Below are 24,831 nucleotides of genomic sequence, written 5' to 3'. Positions count from 1 at the left end.
AAAAAATTGGAGAAGAAGAAAAACCTGAAACAATATTGGTTTTGACTTTGCATAGACACCTCCTGATAAGAATTTTAATACAACATATATGAGGTCCAAATTCCTCTCTTCTTTGCACTGATAGCTAGAGGAAATGTTTTGACTGACAGGAAGTCAGTTCATGTTCTGATATACAACTTTTCATTACTACAGTGTTATATAGGTTCAGCATGAATCCCCGAGAGCAAATCCCTAGTATATCCTAGCACATTGTTCTTTTCACTCCTGACGGCTGAAATCCTAATTGAAATCTTATGTTTATTTATTTATTTTCTAAATCTGTCTCTCAGTCGAACCTCAAGTGATTTCATTATGATTTCTATCTTTTAATGACTACTTGACCAGCTCTGGGTCTCACCTTGTCCACGCTAATGGAAATACTCTGATGAGTTCTGTGGGGCCAACTCTACAAGCATCAAAGACTCACTTTGGTGTATTTGCAGGACTGGACTTTTGGTTGGTAAATTATTCAGGTTCAAAAATTAAAATGGAAGATTGGTTGAATGATATAGCTGCAAGGAGCTACATTTATTTCTAGTACAAATCCAATGATGAAATGGCAGAGCAATGAAAGTCATCAGGGTATGGCAGGGATATTGTTAGAGGTGAATCAACAGCTACAGAGTTCACTTGACAAAGGAATTGCAGTGAGCCAGCAAGAGAAAGGTTCAGTTGTACAGCAGGAAAGAAGATGCCAGGGTGGCCAGCAAAACATAATAATGAGAACTCTTTCTATCAATCCCCTCCCACTCCAAAAACCAACAAAACCAACAATAATAACAACAAAACAGTAATTACACTCCCTATTTTTACCATATGGGGAAACTGCCTTTTTCCAGCCAATACACCAAGACATCCCTGGAGTGCTAACAATTTAAAAATGTGCTAGGATGAACCACATCTGAAAAGAAACCTGCATTGCCATTTCTACAAGTGGTAGAAAGCTCCCAGTGTAAAGGATCCCCTCCTGCATAATCAGAGAGAGAATGTTTGGGAATTTTTGCTATGGATTATTGAGTCAAAGAAAGTCCTCTGTCTCCTCAAGGCTAAACAGAAGAGGGTCTGAACCCAAGTTGAATCTCATGATTGATTGTTCAGAAAAATGAAAAAGAAGTACTTTAGTTGTATCGTTATACTTCTGACTTGCCCAAGAGTTGCAAAATAATAACAAAAAGGCAGTGGTGGGTTTTTTTCTGGTGGAAGGAGATAAAATAAGAGCTCATGAGAAGGTCTCTTCTCATACCACAGTCTTCTGTAACCAACGGTTCAAAGCTTTGGAAAAATCCTGACTTTTTTACACTTTCATAATCAGGATTTTTAAAAAAGCTCTTATTTTCATTTCATGACCACACTGCTGCTACTATAATAGCATACATATTATTACACTGATATTCTAATGCACAGGCCTGCTAGTTATTGAGCAAATTTGAGTATCTCACAGGAACCGATTACACAGTTGTATGAGTTATTGAGTTACTGGAATCTGAAACAGCAGTACCAGGGAATGTTGAAACCATAATAACAAAGGCCTTAAATTAATACAGAACCTTTTTATTCCATATTATCACAGCTACAAGTTTCTTCAGACATGTACACATGCATACAAACAGATACAAGCACACATATAAATGTATTTGGATACAGAAGCTATTAAACAGAGCACAGAATTTGTAACACAAGAAGAGACCCACATCATGGTATTGTGATGATAAGGAACTGCAAAAGAGTTAAATAGTGATTTTTTTAACTTTGCAAAACAAGACAATAAAAATCTTTAAAAATGTGTCTCAATTCACCAACCTCTGTTTAGAAAGCGTAGCCAAACAGACAGAGAACGGAGCCCAGACACAGAGTAGTTAATTTCACTTCTCTGGTAATACACCTGGTAATACCCTGGTTCTGCAAGGGTAACACGTAATGAAGCAGTAAAACTGGGCTACAATTAGCAGTTTTTAGGTGCAATTTAGCATTATGAGGAAAATTTTACTACAGTTTATGGAAAAATTACACTACTGTCACATTGATGAGGAGCTTGTTCATCTTTTTCTGAAAGCCTAGGATTTTCCCGAAATGCTGAATGTCTTTAAAACGATCTTTTAAATAGGCATCTTTATTGCATTGGAAAGAACCTTGGTAGCACCTATCTGTATTTAAAAGGATTGTAATTATACAGAGCAGCCAACATCTATACACTTTGATTTCAACAATTAACTTGCAATTAATTAGTATTTTAAAATCTTAGTAATAGTGTGAAATGCAGTATTTTTGTACCAAACACTGTATTTAACTTGTGCACTTACTTTCAGTCAGATCTGTAAAGATAAGATAGGAAGTAAATTGAGGCCAAGTTCAGTTTCTCTCTCTCACTGCCTAAAAACCAGAGAAAAAGAAAGGTAACATTGTCAGTATTTTATGACTTTAACTCAGTTGGGAGGCATCAGTGGTAAGTTTCAACTGCTGAGATGCATTTGATGAAAATCTTAAAAGCAATTGAGTAGTCTAAACTGTTGACTTTTATGAATTTGTATTGCGAATTACCCTTTGAAGGCTCTTTACCTGGAAGGCTTTGAACTGCCATTGTTGTGCTAAGCTTCCTGTATTTGGAGATAACAAAAATTAACTTTTCAAAGATTCAGTGGTCTGGAAACTGGGAAGTTATTTAAAAGGTTTAGTTCCCAGAGTACAGCAACACCCCGAACCCTTAATTATTGGAGGCAATCTTTAATGCTTATCATCCAAATAAGAACAGGTCTATTCATTATTTTTTTAAACAGATAATCTGAGCTCATTCATTTGTTGATTAGTTGGACATTAGTTTTCACAGGATTTTTTTGATGATTCGATACTGCCTTTGAAAGGTAGTGGGGCACTGCTGTATTTACTTCACTTTCTTTTTATCCCTGTAGATTTTCTCACACAGTCATTAGGAGCACAAAAGTAGCTTCACAGTGAGTTCATCCCTTTCATTTTGTAAGGCATTCCTTAATGGTAAGATATATTTTTTCTTTCTAAACATAAAGGGCCAGATCCTGCATTAATGAGCGCTTTTAGCTCCCTTAGAAGCTAACAGGCAGTAAGTTTCTTTGGCGTATTGCAGAAGATGCCCAGCAGGATGCAAATCTGAGCTCAGAGTGATTTAAAAAGACAGTATGTGTTTCAAGTCCTATTCAAACCATATTGCTGCGCAAGTAATATATTTCAACATGACTGAAAGACAAATCAGGCATTAACCTTGTTTCCTGTGGAATATGAAGCCATAGATTTAATAAACTCAGAAGATATATTGTTTACTGCAGCAAGATGGCCTCTGCAGTGTTAGCCCATTTAATCTACCTGATAAGAAACCATACTAATTACAGCAAGGAGATGTGGGGGATAAACCTTAGTACTAACACAAGCTTGACCGAACTTGAAGAAACACAATTGTTTTTAACATCTGAAATACAAATCTTTGAGATTTCTCCTTTGCTTCATCATCGAGTACTAAGTTTGGAAAGAATATTTAACATTTCTGACTGTTGTTATGTTTAGGGCTTCTGCTATACAGGATTTCATAAGAATCTAATTGTCAGTTCTGCATAGTAGAGAGCACATAGATTGCAAGCAGCTATCTACCAACTCAGCTAGCAGAGAAGCCAAACTATGCTTGCAACTTTTTGTCATGAAACATTAATATGATACAAAGACAGGGTTGTGTCAGAAAGAAAACATAAAAAAAAAAAAAAAAAACACAACCAAAATGGATGTTTGCATGGTACTTGTTTTAAAAAAATATGCTACTGAAAATGGACTCCAGCTTTTCTGAGACTACGCGATGGTTTGAGGCCGCAGAAAGGATTATGAGAAAAAGAAAAAAAAATACTGAGAATTATTATTATTTTCTTTACAGACACTCTGAAGTCTGTAAATGTGAAGGAAACATTTTGGTTAGTAGGAACCTACCTGCATTACTAAGAATTCTTAATACTCTCAGCAGCCATAATGCAAAACTGTCCTCAGGTCACTAACAGGGTAAGCGAAGCAGAGCTGAAAACTGCTAAGTCCAACATCAGAAGAACAGCTTCAGTTAATATTCAATTTGAGTAGGACAACATTTGTAATCTCTAACTAACTCGCCTAATCTGCAGAAGCAATGGGGCATAACATACACCAAGGACAGACGTCCACAAAGCAGAGGGAAATGAGCGGAAATCCTTTCCTCTCTAACTAGACAGGACCTAATGCCAGATGGCCTTGCCCTTTAAACAACATTTCTAACACACATGCATAGACTGGGAGGTAAGAATTGTTAAGAATGTAGCTTTACTATGTTACTGATGAGGGTAAATAACGTCATCTGAGCTTCCTCTTCCATTTCCCATCCCCTGTGTCCCCCTTGGCCTGTAAATCTACTGCCTCATACTTTTTCTTTCAGAAGGAATATGTGCTTGGAATGGCTAACAAAAAAACAAACGAAATGCAGCCCAATAAATGGTTATTCTAACTACAGTCTTATATTGTAATTAAGTAAGGGAAAGTAGTGTGAAGGATATTTAGCACACAAATTAGGTTTGATCTTACCTTTAAAATAAAAAGCAAAAATGCAGTTCATGATTCTGACAAGCTGGCTCAGCACCATGATTGCCAGATATCTGCACACCTTAACTCCTGGGATCCCAGAATCAACCTGACCAGGGGTATATTTGTATTCGCCACAGCATTACACCAAGAAAAGCAGACTAGCAGGAGAAAAAGCTGGAACGAACTAAACTAGAGACAGTCTAAACCCCATTCAAAACCTGCAGACCAACCAGACAGAAATATATTCAGGCAATGCCGCAAGAGTAAAAGAAGAATAGGTTTTTTTCTTCTCCCCAACAATGCTGCAAAACACTGACTGGTAGGGATCAATATCAATTCACTGGATGAAATGTTGGATTCACCAAGCCCAGGAAGATGAAAATGACAATGATAAGAGTGAAAATATGCTTCAAAAAACTGCTGGAGCACTATTGTTCTTTTCTGTTGAAGACAATTGCCCTTTGTTCATCGAATGTCAATCTAACTCGCTACAGCTTTCATAATAAGGACTCATGAGTAGGTGTAAATGAAAGAGTCTCTGTTATTTAAATTGAAATCCTCTTGCAATTCCATGGTATGTAAATTACAGATTATGTTACGCACTGATAGAGATGGTATAAATAGATCTTGCAGAATCTAAGGGGGCCTTTTGAATTGTTCTAAGCAACATGTGCCACATCTGAATTTGGCCTTGAATACCGACACAGAGACAAACACTAAAGAAAATTTAACTGCTGGAGAAACTTTGAATGTGTCCATAGGCAGTGCACAAGTGAACAGGCACAGCAAGGAAGATGAGACATCCTCTCTTACATTCAGGATCAAACAAGAATATCAGTAAAGACATTACACTTTATGTGGAAAAGAAAGTTTCACCAAACTGTTCAAGATCCAACAGGACTGTTAGCAGTATAATGTCTCCAAATGACAGTGAGACCTAACACCTTGTGAAATCCAACCCTGCTTAGTACCAATGGAGATGTAAAGCACAAGAATCCATGAAGGTGACATGACACAAGAAACCTTTCCGTCTATAACAGTGCTAATGATTTCTTTTTGTCATAAAAACTTCCACACAAGTATAAGCTCATTAGTCTTTGGGGACATAATGTATGGCCTAGTGTTTTAAGTCATCCTTTTTTCTTAAGTGAGAAACCAAGCTCTTTACACTTGCAGCTGCAAAGTTTAGCAGGTCTACTAATAACAGTATATATTGAACTTGTGAGGAAGTTTAATACTCCAGCCTTTCTTCACCTTCTGTAGATGATATACGCTATGTTGGAGGATAACATTTCTTATATTGTCACAATCATCAAAACTGCAACTGACAAGAAGAAGCTAGAAGGTGGGCTAAATAAAAATGGTATGTATCATCCTGGCTTTGAAAAGAATATTACATAGGCATGTAATAGAATACCTGTATTGAAAGCTGAATACTAGAAAATAACAGAAAAATAATATACAGTATCCTGGCTGTGAGCAAGGATGGCAGAATGATAAAGCACATAGGGACCAATCCATGAAGTTATTAAGGTGTCAAGCTGCCTATATTCGTTGATTTTAATGGAAAGTAAGATACTAAATAATATTTAAGCAACTAAAAGCCAGTGTGGATATAGGACTTTCTTTCTTTTTTTTCTTTAATGAAGTTTACATGTGCAGATGATGTTTTCCACTTATCAAACTTAGCAGTAGAAGCATTATGTTTCAAAATATAGGCTCAGAATTAAAGATGCAAATATATACATAGCATGAGCATCACATAATGGTCAAAAAAGGGAAGGACAGGGAAAACAAAAAGATGAAACTACAGAAGCCAATAAACCTGTGCAATAATTTTCAAACAAAAACTATTTTTATAAGCTCTTTTAAATAAAAGGGTCTTGTTTGCACAGCAAATTCTGTATGTATTTGTGTGAAGTACATATCAATATAAACAAATTGGTTTGTATCCTATTCCAAAATACAGAAGGAAGGAAGAGCACAACTGCATAAGAAAGATGTCTTTTCTATCCTATCTGTGATACACAAAAAGTGTAGGTAAGGTAAGAGAGCCCTTTTGACAGAGAGCAGCACCTGTATTAGAATACACTTGTAATCTTGTTAAATTTCTTTGTATAAATATCTTCTCATAACTCTTTGTACAAATATCTTCTCATAACTCTTAAAATCTGAAACACCCACCCTACTGTTGGTATTTGAAATGTCCTCTGGTAAAGTACAAGGACGATTCAACTCTGAAATAGTTAAAAAAAAAAATAATTAAGTCTTAGAATGTTCTATTAAAAAATATCCTGACAAAAACAGATATGCTGGTGACAGCAAGGTAAGATAAGCAACCCACCACAGTCTTGACCTCAAGTCAATGAGAAGACTGACACTCCAAATCTGTTCTGGCAAAGTGCATTCCATAGCTGCATAAAGAATCTATGGGACACAGTGATTTATAATTCTTGCTCTGAACAAATGAAAGCCCAACATTTTTACACTTGAGTAAAATAGGGCCTGGGAGATAGGGAACCAAAAACTCATTTGAATACATGTGGTGTTTTAAAACACATCACCAGGATCTTCAAATCAATCCAGTGCCTAATGGCAGGCAGCCCTGAGATCTCAGTGCAGAGACATATGATGACTGGCTATTGTGCATGCTTAAAATCTCAGTGGTTGCATTATTGTACAAGTTCTTGTTTTGTGAAAGGAGGGCTGAGTGAGACCTGCAAGCAGGGAATTACAGTAATCCAGACGAGATGTCACAGAAGCATGAATTGACGTTTCAGTATCTTTATGCGACAATGCTTTCAAACTTGTTATATTTCTAGGCTGATAATAGGAGTTTTGTTCCCCCTGAATGCACATGATCCCCAAAGAAAAGCCCTCAATTAAAGTTTACTTCTACATTTTGCACAGATGAAGACCAAGCAGTATTTATGTGTGCTACAGTGAAGGAACAAATCTTCAGACAGTGTTAACAGCATTATTAAGCACAGTGGTCTCATCTTTTTCATGTTTAAAGCAATTTTGGGGCAGTCAGAACTATATTTCATAAGAAACAGGGATCAGATACTCCTATTGAGTCTGTAGCAAAATAATGTAAGCCTTCTTTCCAATAGCTGTGCAAGCTTTTTACTTCTCCTCTTCTCATCTTCCCCTGAATCTTATTATCTTCTTTTGTCTATGACATTTAATCAGAAGCACAGCGGTTTGAACTGCTATATGACCTGAGAGATGACTTCTTTATCACCTCTGCACTTTTATAACATAAGTAAGTGACGGATAAATTAGATAAGAAAGCCTAGACTGTGACCAGGGCTAATAATTTTTTGTGGGCTAAGTCCTGGCATTGTAAGTCTTGCACAGTGCTTGTTCAGGCAAAATCCACATAGGAGTGAGTAAGAACTTTATCAGAGTCAAGCCTGAATAAAAGCAGAGTAGGGACCTCAAGATTTGGTCCTTTTTGACCTTCTACTTAGAATTTCTAGCAAGCATGTTGGGCCATATTTTCAAAGCATTCAGAAGAGCTAAAGTCCTTTCTATGCTATTTTATAAAATACTGTATTTCTGTACCTACATTATTGGAGCATTTTCTAATGGTTTCCTGAATAAATCCAATATGCTATATAATAGCACTCTGACTTTGTCAGTAAAATAATCAAAAACTTTAGTTTCACAAATTACTTTAGCTAGAAAAGACAGGGTTAATAATGAAATACCTCTAATGCATCTTGTCATTTTATAAGGCTGCAAATAAATTTGGTGGTGCTTAAAGTACCAAAACATTCAGAGCTACAGTCACCAGTCAACAGGCTTCACTGACAAAGCTAAAAATGAACATACAGTTTTTATTTCTCTTCATCAGAATATCCCAGGAGAAAAGACTGAGGGTGCTCTCTCCAAGGAGATCCCCAGCCCCAGTGTCCAGGTGCAAAACTCATCAATGCAAGTCATTGAGAGCAGCTCTCTGGATCACACTTCAGACAAAGAGGGGTTGCTGTGTAAGGGTGTGGGACATTTTCTAGGATACAGGGAAGAACATTTTGGAAAGCAGCTTTACAGGAAAAGACTTGGATCTGGTGGGCAGCAAGCTGAACATAATAAGCAAAGCATGTAAGCCAGCAAAACATGCCCCTGTAGAGAAGGCAGCTAACAATACATGCAGAGATACACCTCTACTCAAACTAAGAAGGCTACATCTGAAGTACTGTGTCCAGTTCTGGGCTCCCCAGTACAAGAAACACATGGACATAATGGAGACAGTCCTGGGAGTTTCTATTTCCAGGTCCTTGAAGCTGGGGAGACTGAGATCTAGAAACAGCTACTGGGCAGACTGAGATCTAGAAACAGTTACTGGGCAGACCGAGCATTTGAGCCTCACTACTGGAGGGATCCACACTGCCCACGAGTCTGTCTGTGTATATAGTGGACCTCTTCCCTGGTCAGCCAGGGAGGGGAGCAGGATAAAGCCATTGGTGCTATGTTTTTGTGAGTGCTCTGTGTATCTGTTGGTTCTGAGTTGCCAGCCATGTAGAAATGAAGGTATACGGTGTATCCAGGTGCTCCGTGTGCTTGTGCATACTGGGAAAACATTGTCAGACCACTACTTGTTGGACCTGGGGGCACTGCAGTAGTCTCACCTCCCTCGGGCTGTCAGATCCAGCATGATATATTTTCCTCTGACAGAGTCAAGATAAGATAAATACAGAACTGTTAATTTTGCAGCTTCCCTTTATCTTCTGTATCTTTGACTTAAGTCAGCTTTTTTTTTTTCTTCCGCATTTTATTTCATCTCTTCTGTAAAGTCATAAAGCTGGTAAAATGAAACAACAGCTCTGCTCAGCTCAATAAGTATAGACACAAATGCGTAAAAAAAGCAAGTGGTAGTTATTGTTTGTTATTACCAGTTACACGCTTCATCAAGAGCTTCTGTTATCGATGCTCAAAAGCCCTGAGAATGCTGGCAGTAGCCTCTGACCAGTTTCAATACGCAGTATGCATAATATAAATACCATTGTTGCTGTATTCTAGGAGTGCTGGTCGTTTTTAGAGGCATACATTATGTCTGTATAGATTGTACAGGGCACTAATTCTATCACTACCAGAAAGCAGTTGTTTTCTAATCAGCAGCTTGGAAAGTCAGCTTCATTGAAATCAACCAGGCATAGGATAATTTTGTCTGCTGGTATTTCTGAATGCTCTTCCTCTGCTTAAAAGCTCTTCTGTCTGTTTCCTGAATGTCCAGGATTCAGCAATCATCCCCAAGCCAAAACAGAAGGCGTTCCTTAAATATCATGATAATTTTAAAATAAATTTATCTTTCCCTTTTACCTACAGTCTTTAAAAGCCTTTTGATACATTGAAGTCATGTTTTCAAAATTTCCTCTGCAAACAGGAAGATAAAAACTTGCATTTTTGTTTAGCCAGAAGCTGGGATCCTGTCTTGACTACGATTCACAAAGAGAAACAAATATTGCAGTGTAATAGTGATGGGTGGTTCCATGGTGTAGGACTTAAATTATGTAAATATATATATATATATATATATATATATATATACACACACAACTTGTTGCAGAACCAGGGCCAAAGTCACTAGTCTGGTGTCTCTCCTTCATCTGTATACAGAAGGAATTCAAAGGAAGCTGAAAACAGACAGTAAACTTAGTAGCAGGCACCCTAACTTTATAATTGAAAAGAGAGGACTATGGGGAGACAGGGGGGAGGAGTTGTGGGTGGAGAACCAAAACATTTAAGTTAAATGGAGCAGATCTGAGAAATGTATGTTTTTGCTGTAAAAAGATAGTTTTGCACTTATGTTCCTCCTGTAAAAAAAAGGTTTGTACTTCTGCTGGCCAATATAAAGCTCATAAAACCTTACTCTCCAAAAATCCAGTTAAAAACTTTGTAAATCCAATCTAGAAAAGATTAATCTGTGTATGTATCTAACAGCTATGGGAAGAAATGCCTTGCTGAAAAAAAAAAAAAAAAAACACCAAAAAACAACCAAACAAACAAAAAACACAAACAAAAAAAACAAACAAACAAACAAAAAAAGAAACTTGGATAAAGCCATATCAGGAAAGCCCTTCATGTTCTTCAGTGCAATGTACCTATATCCAGGTCAATTGCTGAGACATAAAGGGTTAATAATTAGTTCCTGTATAATTAAATTTTGTGCTCGAAGTAGGGATGACTTCAAAACATTCAAAAATACATTTTAAGAATCCAGACTTAACTCAGGTAAATAACCCAGGCCTCTTCTTGGCTTTCCAAGTAAACTGCTGGTTACGTGATTGAATTTTACACGAAAGTGAGCAATATCACTACAAGAAACAGTTCCATGATATTCTGGATTTGGTTTTGGACTCCTATATGAGGTATTTTACTGGGTGATTGTAATGGAACCAATACAAAATTTATTGTTCAAACTCAAGTAAAGCTCCACCATTAACTATGGATTTAGAATGTTACATGGATTCGTTACTATGATATGATATGTTGCTTGCTATATTGTGCACCTGCAATTGGTAGCCATAGTTACATAGTTACTGTATCTTGGGCCTGGGAAGAAGTTGCCTGTTTAAAACAGTAAGGAACTCATGGGCACAAACCAGATCTTGGTTATGTTTGAAAGAAAAAAGGAGAACTTCCGGGATTGGTGGCACCAAAAGGATGAGCTATTTGACAACTTAGCAAAGTGACTATTCAATTACCTCACTTGGAAAAAAGAACCAATTTTTAAGGTGTCCTAAAGTGAACTGCCTTCATTATAATACTAAAAATTATGTCCACAGGTTGAAAAGACCTCAGCTCAGGTGAAGATCCCTCCCCTGAGCATGTGTAGTAGCAAGAAAGAATGACAGAGCAAATGTTACAATTAGATGTAGATTACAATCAATTACTGTAACTGGGAGTATACTAGCTTGTCACTTTTGTGTATAAATGTAACAGAAAAAGCAGGTATTGGTGGGCTTGATTTGTGGAACACTCTGCTGAGCGCCCAGGCCTGGAATTGGCATGTGGAATCGGCTTACTGCACACCGAGTACAAATCCGCTTTTCAGACAGCACCACTGATTCTTAAACATTATGGCCAATAATACAAACCAGACAATCTCTCACCTTAAAACGGAGGGCTCTCAGCCGTGAGGAGTTTCTTTGGCCGGCATCCTGCCCCAAAGGGAGAGTCCCCAGCTGCAGGCCTGCTTCGAGGAGGAGAACCGACTCAAAATGGCTGCCCACGGGGCTCCATTTTACCATGGTCAAATCTGACCTGTGGTCAGATATGGTCAGATATGGACATGTAGCCCCCTCATGGCCTCAGAACCCAAATTCCTCGCCCATGTTCCTGCTGACCACCACAAGAGCTGTGCATGGAGGAAGCTCTCTGGGGCTTTTGTCTGTGGTGGGGAGTTTTCTTGGGCTTTTGTCTGATCTTTGTTTGGGCTTTTGTCAGGTCCTTGCCCCTGCTTTTGTCAGGGCAGGTGTGCCTGTGTCCTGGGTTCAGCAGTAGCAGTCATTTTTCTCCTTCTTAGTAGCTGGTGCAGCACTGTGGTTTTGACTTTTGGCCTGGGAACAGGGCTGATAACACTGATATTTTAGTTACTGCTCAGCAGTGTTTCCTCTGACCAAGGACTTTCTGGGTCCCATGATCTGCTAGGGAGGAGGGGAAGTCAGGAGGAAGCAGAGACAGGACACCTGACCCAAACTAGCCAAAGAGGTATTCCATACCACAGCACGTCATGCCCAGTATGTAAACTGGGGGCAGTTACCCAGAAGGGCTAGATCACTGTTTGGGTTGGGATGGGTATCTGTCAGCGGGTGGTGAGGGGTTGTATTCTCTTCCGTTGTTATTTCCCTTATCATTATTATTATTGGCGGTAGCAGCAGTGATTTGTGTTATACCTTAGTTACTGGACTGTTCTTTTCTCAGCCCATGGGAGTTACATTCTTTCGATTCTCCTCCCCATCCCTCCCAGAGCGGAGGGAGGAAATGGGGGGAGTGAGTGAGCGGGTTTGTGGTTCTGAGTCACCAGAGGGGCTCAAACCAGGACAACCTACCACAATGATACATAGAAGCTATTAGCTAATCCACATACCTGTTAAAACCAGCCATATAAAAACACTGTAACATTCTGGATGGAAATGCTGCTGTAGTAACTGTGGCACTGTAAGCTGGCATTTTGTGACAACTGGTTCTTTGTGTCATTGGACTTCAGCGAAACTGGAGAAGACAGTGAGAGATATGAACACGATCTCATAAAACAAAAACATATTTCACACATGTTGCAAGCAGTGGCAGCTTTAAAGCTTGTCAGCTGGTGGGAATCTCAACAGAAAAACCTCTAGGAGGCTTGTGTACAGGTGAATGTATCTGTGTTTGCATGCATACAACTCAAAGGAGACCTCACTCAGGGCTACTGGGCAGGCTCAGAAGTGTCCTAAAACTGTGCATTATGGTTTATCACATACAAATAGATAAAGATGGAAATGATCACCTATTTTAACAAGCTGTTGCATGTTAGGAACTTCATTGGTCATCTCACTTCTTTCAGAGCCTGTAGCAACTCAGACAACACAAAAAGGCTGCTCGGAGTTGTAGCAAAAAGAGTTGTAAATGTCTTGCAGAGCTTTTACAGGTGAGTGGCCTTTTTTTTTTTTTTTTTTTTTTTTTTTTTTTTTTTTTTCCATTTTCCAGTACTTAATAAGTAAATATTCTTGGTCTATTTCTCTTATTCTCATAATGAACAACCTATGTTGTTCTTAAACTTCTGTTGTGTTGTACTGCCATTATGCTGGACATCCCTAAGAAAACATCCCTATTAAAACAGAGTGAGAAAGAAGCGTTTTAGCAGGGTTTATAATGCTCTGGTGGGGCCAGATCCCACTGTCCCTAAGGTGAGAGCCACCCCTGGGTGCAAAAGACTTACAGTAATTTGGGGATTTTTTTACTTTTAATATGGGTAGCAAAAAGAAACATTAAAATATAGCACAGATTCTCCTGAATTGCAAAATACTTTTTAATAATAACTAATAGCTATTTCTTAGATGGATCCATAAAACCCACAAATCATAAGCACCGGAAACTCTGAGATATAACAGGCCTAGTCCAAAAATAATTAAATGTCCCAACTAATTATTGTCTGCTTGACAATTACAGCAGGGGTACAACCTATCAAAGGAATGGAAGGATAATTGAGACAATTTGACAGAAAGTGCTCAGGACAAGAGAGTGCTGGATCAGACATACTAAACCATCAACATTCTAAAGCACCACAGCAGCAAATACTTCCAAATATAAACATTGTTCATTGCCCTAGAGTAAAAAGTATGGACAGCTTAAAAGACAATAAATTAACCAGTCAAGTCACATAATGAAATCTGAGAAAGCAAAAGGCTGCCTAAAGAACTGGGCAGGTAGTTAGCCTTGTGTGAGGTCATTCTGAAAAACAGCAAATACTGAATCTGCTGGCCACAAAGTATTTCGTTAATTCACAAGGCAAATGAGAAAAGAATATCATGGCTCTATATAACATAGTATCTGTATTTCAACACTTCACATTCCATGTCTATAAAAGGAAGATTTAATATTAATCAGACAGGCAGCCCATCCATTGCATGCACAGGGAATCTTAAGAGGGGAATTGTAAATGATCCTGATGGCGGTCTCCATCTCTGCAGTGTCTTCTGGCCCCACATTCTGCCCCAGGTCTCCAGAGAAGCTGCCAGCTCTAACCAGTTCCACTGGGCTGGTGCACATACTGCTTCTAGCCCACACCTCTGAGATTCCCCTGTGAACTTTCTAAAGCATCAGTATTATGACAAAAGAGAGAAAAACCAAGGAACACATGGGCAAAGTTATCTGTAGCAGAATGGACTCAGTCAGAGATCAATATGATCAGACCAAAAGCCGTTTATTACAAAGTATCAACTCCTTATATGCTGTTGCTTACATTTGCTCACAATGATTTGGCACATTATGATTGGATATATGTCCTTAAGACCCCTAGTAATTAACATATAATTGGTCAGGCACATTAATGAGAACTTGACCCTGAAAGCTTGCCAACAGTCCACAGTTGTCATAACTCAGTGAATTCCAGCTTCTTCTTATCTTGCTTGCTTAAGCTTCCTCGGGCCTCTCATGGCCTTGCTGTATCTTTCGGGATTATTCAGAGTTCATGTACCAAATATCCATTCTCCTGTGAGAACACTGTCTCCACAGTTATCCACATTCTCCTGCTCTGAACTAGTCTTCACACCGGAATCACCGTCCCTGGAAGTGTTCAAAAAATGTGTAGATGAGGCCCTCAGTGACATGGTTTAGTGGTGGACTTGGGAGTCCTGGAGTAATGGTTGGACTTAATGATCTTAAAGGTTTTTTCCAACCTAGTTGATTCTATGATTCTAGCAATGCTTAGGGCTCTGATACAACCAGAGCAGATATACTTCAAAAACTCATTCTAGTAAAATATTTCTAATTCCTGGCTGTAATTCAGGATTCTCTCACAGGCTGAAATTAACTCTTCCTGCTGAGGTGACTGAACTGCATGTGCTCCAGTTTGTACCATACTCCATCCTCACCCGACACTTCAGACATAACTATTAGAACTGATGCAGTCCATTGGCTCTCCTGAGCTACCTCTAAATACTTCGTATAACTCTTGCAGGCTTTGCAATCTACCGCAACCTCATATATTTTCTACTTAATGTGTAGATAGAGCATGAATTCTTATGAGCATAAAATAAAAAAATATTGGACTATGAATTAATCAACATTTCTTTATTGTAACCCAGTGTAAAGCTTTTATCTAGTGCAGTTATTCCTGATCAGTACAGCTCCGCTATAAATTTTCTACAAATCACATGCTACATTGCCACCTAGTGAACAAATTCGGAAATTCGACTGAAATACAAAGGCGCGTAAAGCAGCACTCTCATGAAGATGTCCTTAAAAAAATACTATCTACGGCTCCCTTGTGACAGTTACATACTGTGTAAGCAGGTTTTCACTGACCGTTTTAATCCTTGTTCCTTCATGCAGTTTGTTTATGTGTACATTGCCCTGCCTAATCATAACGCACATATGAATAATTATGAGTGTATTTACAATGTATCCACTTTGATGGACATCAATTTTACCTTGTAAAATATATGTATGCTGCCACCAATGTCAAATAAGTATGGAAACATCTGACATGCTTGTCATGAAACCACCTATGCCTCAGTGACATTAAATTGTTCAGAATGATGAGGCAGTCCAAATTCTGCTTAGATAAAAACATAGCACTCATCAGACTGCTGGTTTACTTAGGGTCTGTAACCAACAAGCTGGACTACCAGAAGATTTTCCATGGCTTCTAAGACAGAGTGCAGGGATAAAAGATCTGCAGTGAAGCTCCTGGACTGACAAATTGCAGGTGATAATCTTGACAACCACCATATGAGCTTTTATGTCATGCTCAAGGCAGTTTAAGGACTTACATGGGACACAGCAATGCCAGACAAGAGTAGACAAGATGGAAATTTGCTGATCAAAGATTCTGAAGGCATAAGGCTGTGCTATTCTGAAAACTTTTGAATGTACTCCATCACCCTGACTGTCAGCAGAATTGTTTCAGATGACATCTTCCTCACCATCACTCTCCGCCAAGCAGGCAAGGTCATGACGTGAGAAGTTTAAGAACCTGTTTGTCATTATTCTTCCAGCAGGAAACACCCAGTTCTCAAGCAAAAGATGACAAAATTAATTATATGACAGGGACAGCCTGTTTGGAAAAGTCTGGATTAGTACAGCTATATGCTATAACTACTGCTGTGTTTTGTGAGTGTGTCTATATAGAAAGATACATCTATTCAAAAATACAATTCCTAATAAACATGAAACAAGTGTAAATTATTAATGGCATATATGTCAGCTCAGATATTTTTTCTAGTACTACTGAGTCTGTAATTAGGATTTCACATTACTGGAGCAGTAAAAAGCAAAGTATGCTTCAATAGCTGCTGGAAATGGATGAGGTTCCTTTCAAGGATGTCCTTCATTTTAAGTCTATACATACAGACACTAGGGTACAATTAAATGGTAACCTACAATTTCTAAATTTTTGGCTTCAAAGTCTGTTTGCTTGTGTGCATTTTGATATTTACCATCTTTTATTGCCCTCTAGAACAGTAGTGGACAATAAAGCCAAATGCACCTGATCCAGCTGTGTACATAATTACAAAGTCACTTGCTGATCAAGGGTCATTTTCAGCAACATACTTCCTCAGCTGGGCTCACTCTTGCTAGTATAAAATAATCAGAAGACAGGCAAATACATACAGTGTATGGAACCAGATACTGCTTATGCTTCACAAGTTAAACAATGAAAAATGCTGCTTGAAAGTCTACACATACCCCACAATGTCAAATGGAGAGGAAGTTCCATGTCCCATCTGGTTTTCAAGGGAATTTTATTATACCTTTTAGATATATTTTTCAGCTTCTGGGTATTACATTTATTACATGGATTTATTTGTAATCTGTTTTATTCCTTGACTGAAACCCGTTTTTATGAGTGAGACACTGAAATAACATGTTTTTTCATCTGCTAGTTCTTATAGACTGTACATAGAATCATAATTTCATACTGTCTGTAGACTAGCAGGAGTCTATATTTGCTACTTTAAAGCCAAGTATGTGTAAAGTTAATGAATGTAAGTTCTTTAAACACAGGCAGAGTCATTGCTTATAACTAATGCTTGTATAGTTCTAGGACTAAATACTAGTTAAGGATGACACTTTTGTTGGAATATCTTTTAATGAACAAAAAATAAATTGCAGGAAAAAAAAATGCCAAATTTTCAAAACTACAGACTTACTCATTACACATTATCTGATCTCTTTAATATCTGATTAATATTCCAGATTATATATCCAACTGCTGAACAGTCTTAGTCTCTGTATTTCTACATACTTGTGAAGAAACAGATGTGTCACAGTATAGCAGAACACACATCACTATAGGGAAATTACAGAAAAAAATGGACTGATAAAAACAGTAACAGTTGATCTTTGAATGCATACAAGAAAGAAAACTGACACTGCTGAGATAATAAACACCATAAACTGAATTGGCACCAGCCCTTGTTTAATGGAGATAAATCTTTTGATAGAGTAAGAGCCTGAGAAAGCAGCCCATCATTACTGTACATTGATGGAACCATTTTTAACAAAGCACAGAATGTTTTTTTCAGTATTAAAAAATAAAGCAGTCCTTGATTCTGCACACTTTTTTTTTTTTTTTTTTGTGTATAGTAAATGCAACTTGTACATCTGATACATTATTAGAATGTATATTATGCACTGTTAGAATATATACTATAAAGCATATTGTATATGCACACTGTCACACATATTATACACTATTAGAATGTACGCTTGATCAGAGCAAACTCTCATAAAAACAATGAATAAAACAAAATACACAAGTTTAGAAACTGAGTCACAGAAAAGTGATAGCACTGTTTCAGTCAGCTCAGATGACAACAATCATATTTGTTGCCACAACGGTTTTACTGATTAGGGTTAGTAGCTCCCAGGTGGTACATTACCTAGCCATGATCATATTTCTAATTTAAGGATTACTGAAATTAACAAATGTTAGAATAGATTTCTAAACCTATAATATGATGCATTTTGTCTCAAAGCCTTTAAGCAGTTTAATCTTGAATAAAAATTACTGGGATAGGCCTTTTAGACAAAATTTCATTAAATTATGTGTCACATATGGATTTAAGACAAAATTTCAGATTCACTGTTTATAAGAAATTCTTACCATTTGAGAAAGAAATTACCAAAATAAATCATATGGAAAAATCCGCCACATTTTGTTCAATATGTTATAATACAGGGCAAGAGCAACTCCTGATGATTCCTTGCTTCTCCTCACTGCTTTCAGATTCCCTGTAAGTTGTGGTTTGATGAAAATACATTAAATGGGTACTTTTTCAAAAACATTTCAGTTGTTATGCAGAAGTTTTCTTGAAGAAACTATGTCTTATGAGTTAATTATGCCTATTATTATTATTATTATATTTCAATAGCAATACATGCAATTCTTTAACTTGTACAAAAAACTGTTAGACAATTTTTTTTTATTGAGACCATATTGTTTAAAATAGACATAGAAAAGAAATATCTGCACAATAGAAAAGGAAAAATACTTCAATGAAGTTCATTTAAGATGACTTTGGTAGGTAGAAATGAAGAATAGTAGGCTCTTAAGAAGGAGGGTGGAGGTACTTCAATCACCCATGACCCATTCTCTCTATCTTCTCTAATGTGTGCTGCTCTGCCTTAGTGACTCTCACAGCCACAGTAAATCTCAAGTCTTCATACGTCTTCTCTAGTGATGCTCTGGAGCTGTGCAGACACTGGTGGATGCCAGAGATAGAGTCCTCTACACGTACATACATGCGGGTCACTGACTTGAAACAGTCACAAGCTGCAGGTCATTTTGCACATTTCTCAAAAGTAGAAGATGCAGATCTAGAGCCAGTGAGTCACAGAATCATTTATGTTGGAAAAGAGCCTTAAGATCATCAAGTCAAACTGTTAACCTAACACTACCAAGTTCACTACTAAACCATGTCCCTAAGTGGCACATCAATTAGTTCACTGTATTCTGTTAAAGGGATTATATTTCAAAGTACTATCTTGAGATTTAAACCAGGTTTAAATCAGTTATTCAGAAACCAGCCATAGGCCAGGACACACTTGCAAAGGGTTTTGGATTCCAACCTCCTACTGTGTCTGTAGTTTCACATGGTTGGTTGGTTGGGAATCTAAGCATGAGTTAGGACTTTAAAATAGTTCTGTGGATCTAGGCTAGGTCTACGACTCTACTGCAAACTATCATGTATTTGAAATGTCATATGGTACTTCATCTAAAAATAAACTTGTAAATATAAACTATGTTTATTCGCACTACAGCTCTGGTAATTCTGCTTATAGGGGAGTTAGACATGATAAGTTAGTCCTAATATGCAAAGCTTAGATGTTTTCTGGTGAGTGAGTTGTTGGTACAAGGGCTAATTCAAGCAGCAACACAGTATCTTATAATACATTTAACAAAAATAAGCTAATGTAGTAACTCCAGTAGAATAAGAGCAATATTAGTATTGCTTGTTATTGAATTTGAATCTCCAGATGAAATATAGTCAGGTAGAGCCAGGTACCATTTGGTTATCCAGACTATAGCTCAACAGATATCCCCCAAGGTACACAGCTGTCCTTCATATATATGAGAGCAAAGAACACATGGGAAGAGTATATAATACAACAAATATGTTTGGATAAATAGTGGGGGAGCTGTTAACGCAGTTCTTCTCAATAAGAAATGTGCAGTGTTTATGCAAATATATATTTTAAGTGAAAATTCTTGCAGATTCTCTTTACACTCAATTCCAAAAAGCACTATTTCTATTTAGGAGCTTGACCATTTTTATAGAGTCACACGAAAGGCATCTGGTGTCAGAGCAGCTCAAAATTAGGACCTGTTTGAATGGAAGTCTATACAGTAACACCGTAGTTTGACACCATTCAGCTTTTCAACAAATCTTACAGCTCCTTTAAGTAAAGTCTAAGTGATGCTGTTGCTACAGTGATTGACAAGCTTGTCTAATTCCAAAATCTGGAGCAAAACTACGTTTGCTTCTAAATAAAGAGCAGCTAGAAAGCTATTAGGAAAGTTAACAGATAATAAAGACACTGGACTTGACCAATTTTAATATTTTAGAAAATGCTTTTCTGAAAAGTTATATATATAATACTGAAAAAGTATAGGAATGTTTTATGAAAGTCAAGGCAATGTAAAGATGACTAGAGACTATCATAAATGAACTCAGTAATTTCTGTCTCATCCACCATAACATGTATTACAGACTAAGGGAGTCCCAGGTCAGAAGATTAGGTATGTGTCCCTTTTTTCTCTATCAACTACCCAAGCTAGCTAGCCATATCCCTGCATAACATAGGGCTCCAGGCAACTGCCTTATAGCCTTGTAGGTGAACCAGTTCTGCTGATGAGGGAGTAGTCATTTACCAGATGCTTCTCCAATGAAGCCAGTGAAGCCATCCAGAGTACTAAGAGTCTGAAAGGTCAGTCTAACTATTATTTATTTACAAACTGAATTCATTATTTATGCTGCAAAAGCAATGTGGCATCCCCTTTCAATGTGACTCTAAAGTCTAAATCTGAAAAGTAATTGTAAAATTGCAACCCAGAAGAGAAGAAAACACAGGAAGAGATACATTTTATTGAGGTTTATCTAGGGTATGTGATGAGGTGAAGTCACAACATAGTTTCAAAAGTGAGTATCAAAAATGACAGCAAACACACGAAACACCACCTCAAGTAAAAACTTCTAGAATTTGAGAAACATTAACTTAGAATGAAAACACACAAAATCTGAAGCAAAAATCTGCTGTTATTTCAAATACAGAATCTCCTCTGTATTCTGTGGTATTGCACTTGTGTGACCAGGAAAGGATGAGATTATTATTGTCAAATAATGAGACAAAATCCTTGCAAAGTAAGTAAATTCAGACTCACACCTGCTGCTTAACCACTGGCTTGCCCCTTGTCTCTAGGCATCATATCCTATGATTTAGTCTGTACAGAAGGTCAATTCCTGGCAAAAAAATGAACTTAAAAATGCAGCGGTAGCTCATAACTTTGTATTTCTGTGCTTTGTATCTCAGCTATTTCATCTTAAAATACAGTTGGTAAATGCTATCAAGAGCATTTTTGTTCGAGACTCTCGTTTGTCAGTCTGAAGCCAAAAAAGATGTATTTCCCACTTAACAACCCCTGTGGTTAGTATCAGAGTCCAACAGAACTTGCAAAGGACAGTAATTGAATGGTTGGTACTTGCAGAAGTAGATTCTCAAAATTACTTTGACCTGATTTGTACACTTCTTCAATGATTTGGAAACACTGCAGAGCTGAGGATACATCCAGTTCAGACATCATGGAGCAGGAACTACCTCTTTACCACTTCTTTGTCCTGTTCTTAAAATCTACCTTCTGAATGTTTCAGCCATCTTTAAACCAAACACTATTGGGCTGTGATACCTCAGCAAGGTTTATGTGGATGAACTTGAGTATGAGACACAGACGCCAGTATAAAACTTGGGGCTCTGTTTGTACAGACTAATACATAGGGAAACACAGAATGGTATTAGTGTGTCCTCACAAAGACTACAGAGAAAACAACTTGGGCAGAGCACTATGCACAGACATCATACATTTCTTTTCAAAGTTGGGTCTTACACATTGTAAATTACATCCCAAAGCAATTGCTTACTGCTTTGGGGTGTGCTAACACTGAAAACATCATAGTGCTGCATGCAGTGTTGATATGCCCTCTAGTCATAGGTAATCCAAAATAAATAATGATCCCTTCTAAAAAATTTGGTAGGCATACTCGAAACACCTGAAATAGATGTATACATTGTATGTTGCCATATTTCTAAAATACTATTTGTATAATACAAGTTCCTGGTTACCTTCCCTTCAACACTGAAAACTTTAAGTATGCTCATTTAACAATGTCAAGATAACTCTCAGACTTGGGGGAAGCAAACAGTAACTTGCTGTATTTGTCCAACAACTTTATTATTGCTATGGATCACATTTATGAAGACATCATAAAGTTACAAGGACTTGTAATAAAAAAGGCAGTTCCGACAATGTAAAGTGGTCCTTTACATGTTCCATGTGACAACTTTATTACTGCAGTGGACCAGTATAGCAATTATGACTAGGAAATATATTACACATAACTTGTTTTGAGACAGAATGCTACAATAGGCCAAAATAATAGTGCAAGAACATATTGTTCTGTGACATGTAATAATTATTTTGAGGTTACAAAGTAAGAAAGTATCTTAGCAATCTGATAAAAAAGTGGCAACAAAAGCAAATTTATCAATGGAAACATGACTATTATTGTTTAGTTACTATTGATGGCTGTGTGGTTATTATAATTTGCATCTGTACTTTTCCTCATTATAGATATTAATGCTAATTAACATATTGTCAAGGATCAGAGAGTGCTAAGTTAGGACACACTGCTGCTGTGCGCTATACATACTTAAAATGAAATGATAACCCATACCCAAGAGACCTTACAGTAAAAGCAAAAGAACACATAACACATGGGAAAAGATTGTTGTGGAGGACACGAAACCAGGAAAACAATATGGGAAGCAGAGGTCTGGATAATTGTGTGATTTTAACATTTCACATTTTGAGAGAACTCACACTGATGCTGATTTTTTTTTGGAGGATTCAGGTATGTATAACTAAATAGCTTTGAAAATGAGAGAGGGCATAAGGGTCTTTCCTAGAAGATTTAACAGGTAAGTGATGGAAACACCATGCAACCAGTGAATGGGAGAACATAAATATTGTAAGACGCCATAAAAGAGATCCAAAGAGAAAGAGAGGAATTAAAAAACCACAGAGTACGGTGATTTCACAAATCTACTCAAAACAGAAACCCATAACACAGGGTCATTTAAAAATATATTTTAATTAGAAGCATGATGGATTCAAAATGTTACATGTCAAAAAAAAAAAAAAACAACAACAACAAAAAAACCCATATTAAGTTTCCATAGCAAATGGTAATCGAAGGGTTGATTGTTTCTACTAAGAAAATTATTCTCAGATTTGCTTTTTGTGTATGTTAGTATTAGAAAGTATAAGCAAAATCAAGATTAAAATGTAAACAAATTACAGATATAGCTGCAATACTTAATCAGTTTTCAAAGCACATTTAGGGAAAATTTGAGACAGCAAAAAGGAACTAGGCATGCATTTTTGAACAGATGGTGCTAGATAAGGTCACACAGATATAATTGAGGTCAGAATTTGGACACCGTAGGAACAGACACTCTCAGTGAAAGAGGTGAATCTCCTCCTGTGTATTTCATTAATTACCCAGTGCCAGTCAGTCACGGTGTTGTCTGTTATAGATCCTCTCACTAATCCCTTGTCCACAGAACTATTTCTCTAGAATATTCTTTTAATATTATGCACTTGAAGAAAAAATGCTGTGGAAACAATTATTTGATTTTTAGCTTCAGAGAAAAACGTCTACTGGTATCACCATTTATCTTAGCTACAGGTAACAGTAAGTATTGAGAGGCAAACAGATTAAGGTACACTTTCAATGCCCATTCAGGAAAAACTGACATAAACCAACCGCTACTTCTCAGAAAAATACAAATAAGTTTTACATTCAAAGACCAATTTTAAAATACTTTATATCAGAGACAGAAGGCAAATCGAGCCCAGATGGATGTAACAGAACTGATTTGCAAAGTTGTCTTGGACAGATACTGCTCAAATTCTGCTCAGCTTTCAGCATGTAAAAACAGTTTTACCAACCTTGGTGTTTGTGTTGATTTCACACACTGTATCTGAGAGCAGTCTTTGCTTTGTGAGTTTTTCCACAGTTAGTATAAAAATATATTATATTTAATAACATAGTATACAGTAAAGCATGGATTCATTATTGCATTTATGTCTAGCTGGAAGTCATTCACATTTGAATGCCAGTTAGAAAGCATACCACAGAAATCAAAACAACTGACTTTCTACATGGGTTTCAAAGCATTCTGTTATGCTGTTTCAAGTTGTACAAAATATTCTCTCTGCAGCTGTGCAGGTTCAGCTTGCAGATGCAACCATCACAGTCAATACTTTTATTTGAATGACACCCATATCAAAGTGCTTTTCTTTCGTAATGGTCCATTTTGTCTTTCTAAAAGAAAACAATATTTGGAAAATATCGTTAATGTATCAATTTTAGGAACATGCTTGATTATATTTTCCATTTCACTGACTACTGAATTACTTCCCTGAAAATATTTTCCTCTGTTTTCTTTCCTTTAACTTGGATCTATATTTTGGCCCTTTTTCCTTCTTGCACAGCTTTACAGAGAAATACATGACATAAATAAGAACAGTAATATCAGGTATAAATCAGCTAACAGTATTTATATGAGTAAAGGTTTCTGTAGACTACTTGCAGCTTTGCTTTTGGGAACTGGCTGAAACCAAGGCCAAGCTATTACTAAAGTCAAAACCAATACTGTATTTTATTATTTTGTTACTTTGGTAAATAAGGGATACCGCATTTCTTTTGTGACAACTATTGAATTCCAAAGTCTCTGGATCAT

The 24,831-nt window shown here is 37.1% G+C and overlaps 1 long non-coding RNA gene across 1 annotated transcript; it reads right to left on the bottom strand.

The window, feature by feature from the left end:
• Positions 1-1,655: 1,655 nt before the first annotated feature.
• LOC136007363 (uncharacterized) lies at positions 1,656-4,039 on the bottom strand. The gene is made up of 4 exons (XR_010609662.1): positions 3,982-4,039; positions 2,340-2,409; positions 1,840-1,938; positions 1,656-1,755 (listed from the first exon to the last, which is right to left on the bottom strand). It is a non-coding gene; the product is annotated as an uncharacterized LOC136007363 (long non-coding RNA).
• Positions 4,040-24,831: the final 20,792 nt, after the last annotated feature.

The sequence above is a fragment of the Lathamus discolor genome, chromosome 1, assembly GCF_037157495.1.
Source record: "Lathamus discolor isolate bLatDis1 chromosome 1, bLatDis1.hap1, whole genome shotgun sequence".
NCBI lineage: Eukaryota > Metazoa > Chordata > Aves > Psittaciformes > Psittacidae > Lathamus > Lathamus discolor.
This window is presented reverse-complemented; position numbering and strand designations above follow the sequence as displayed.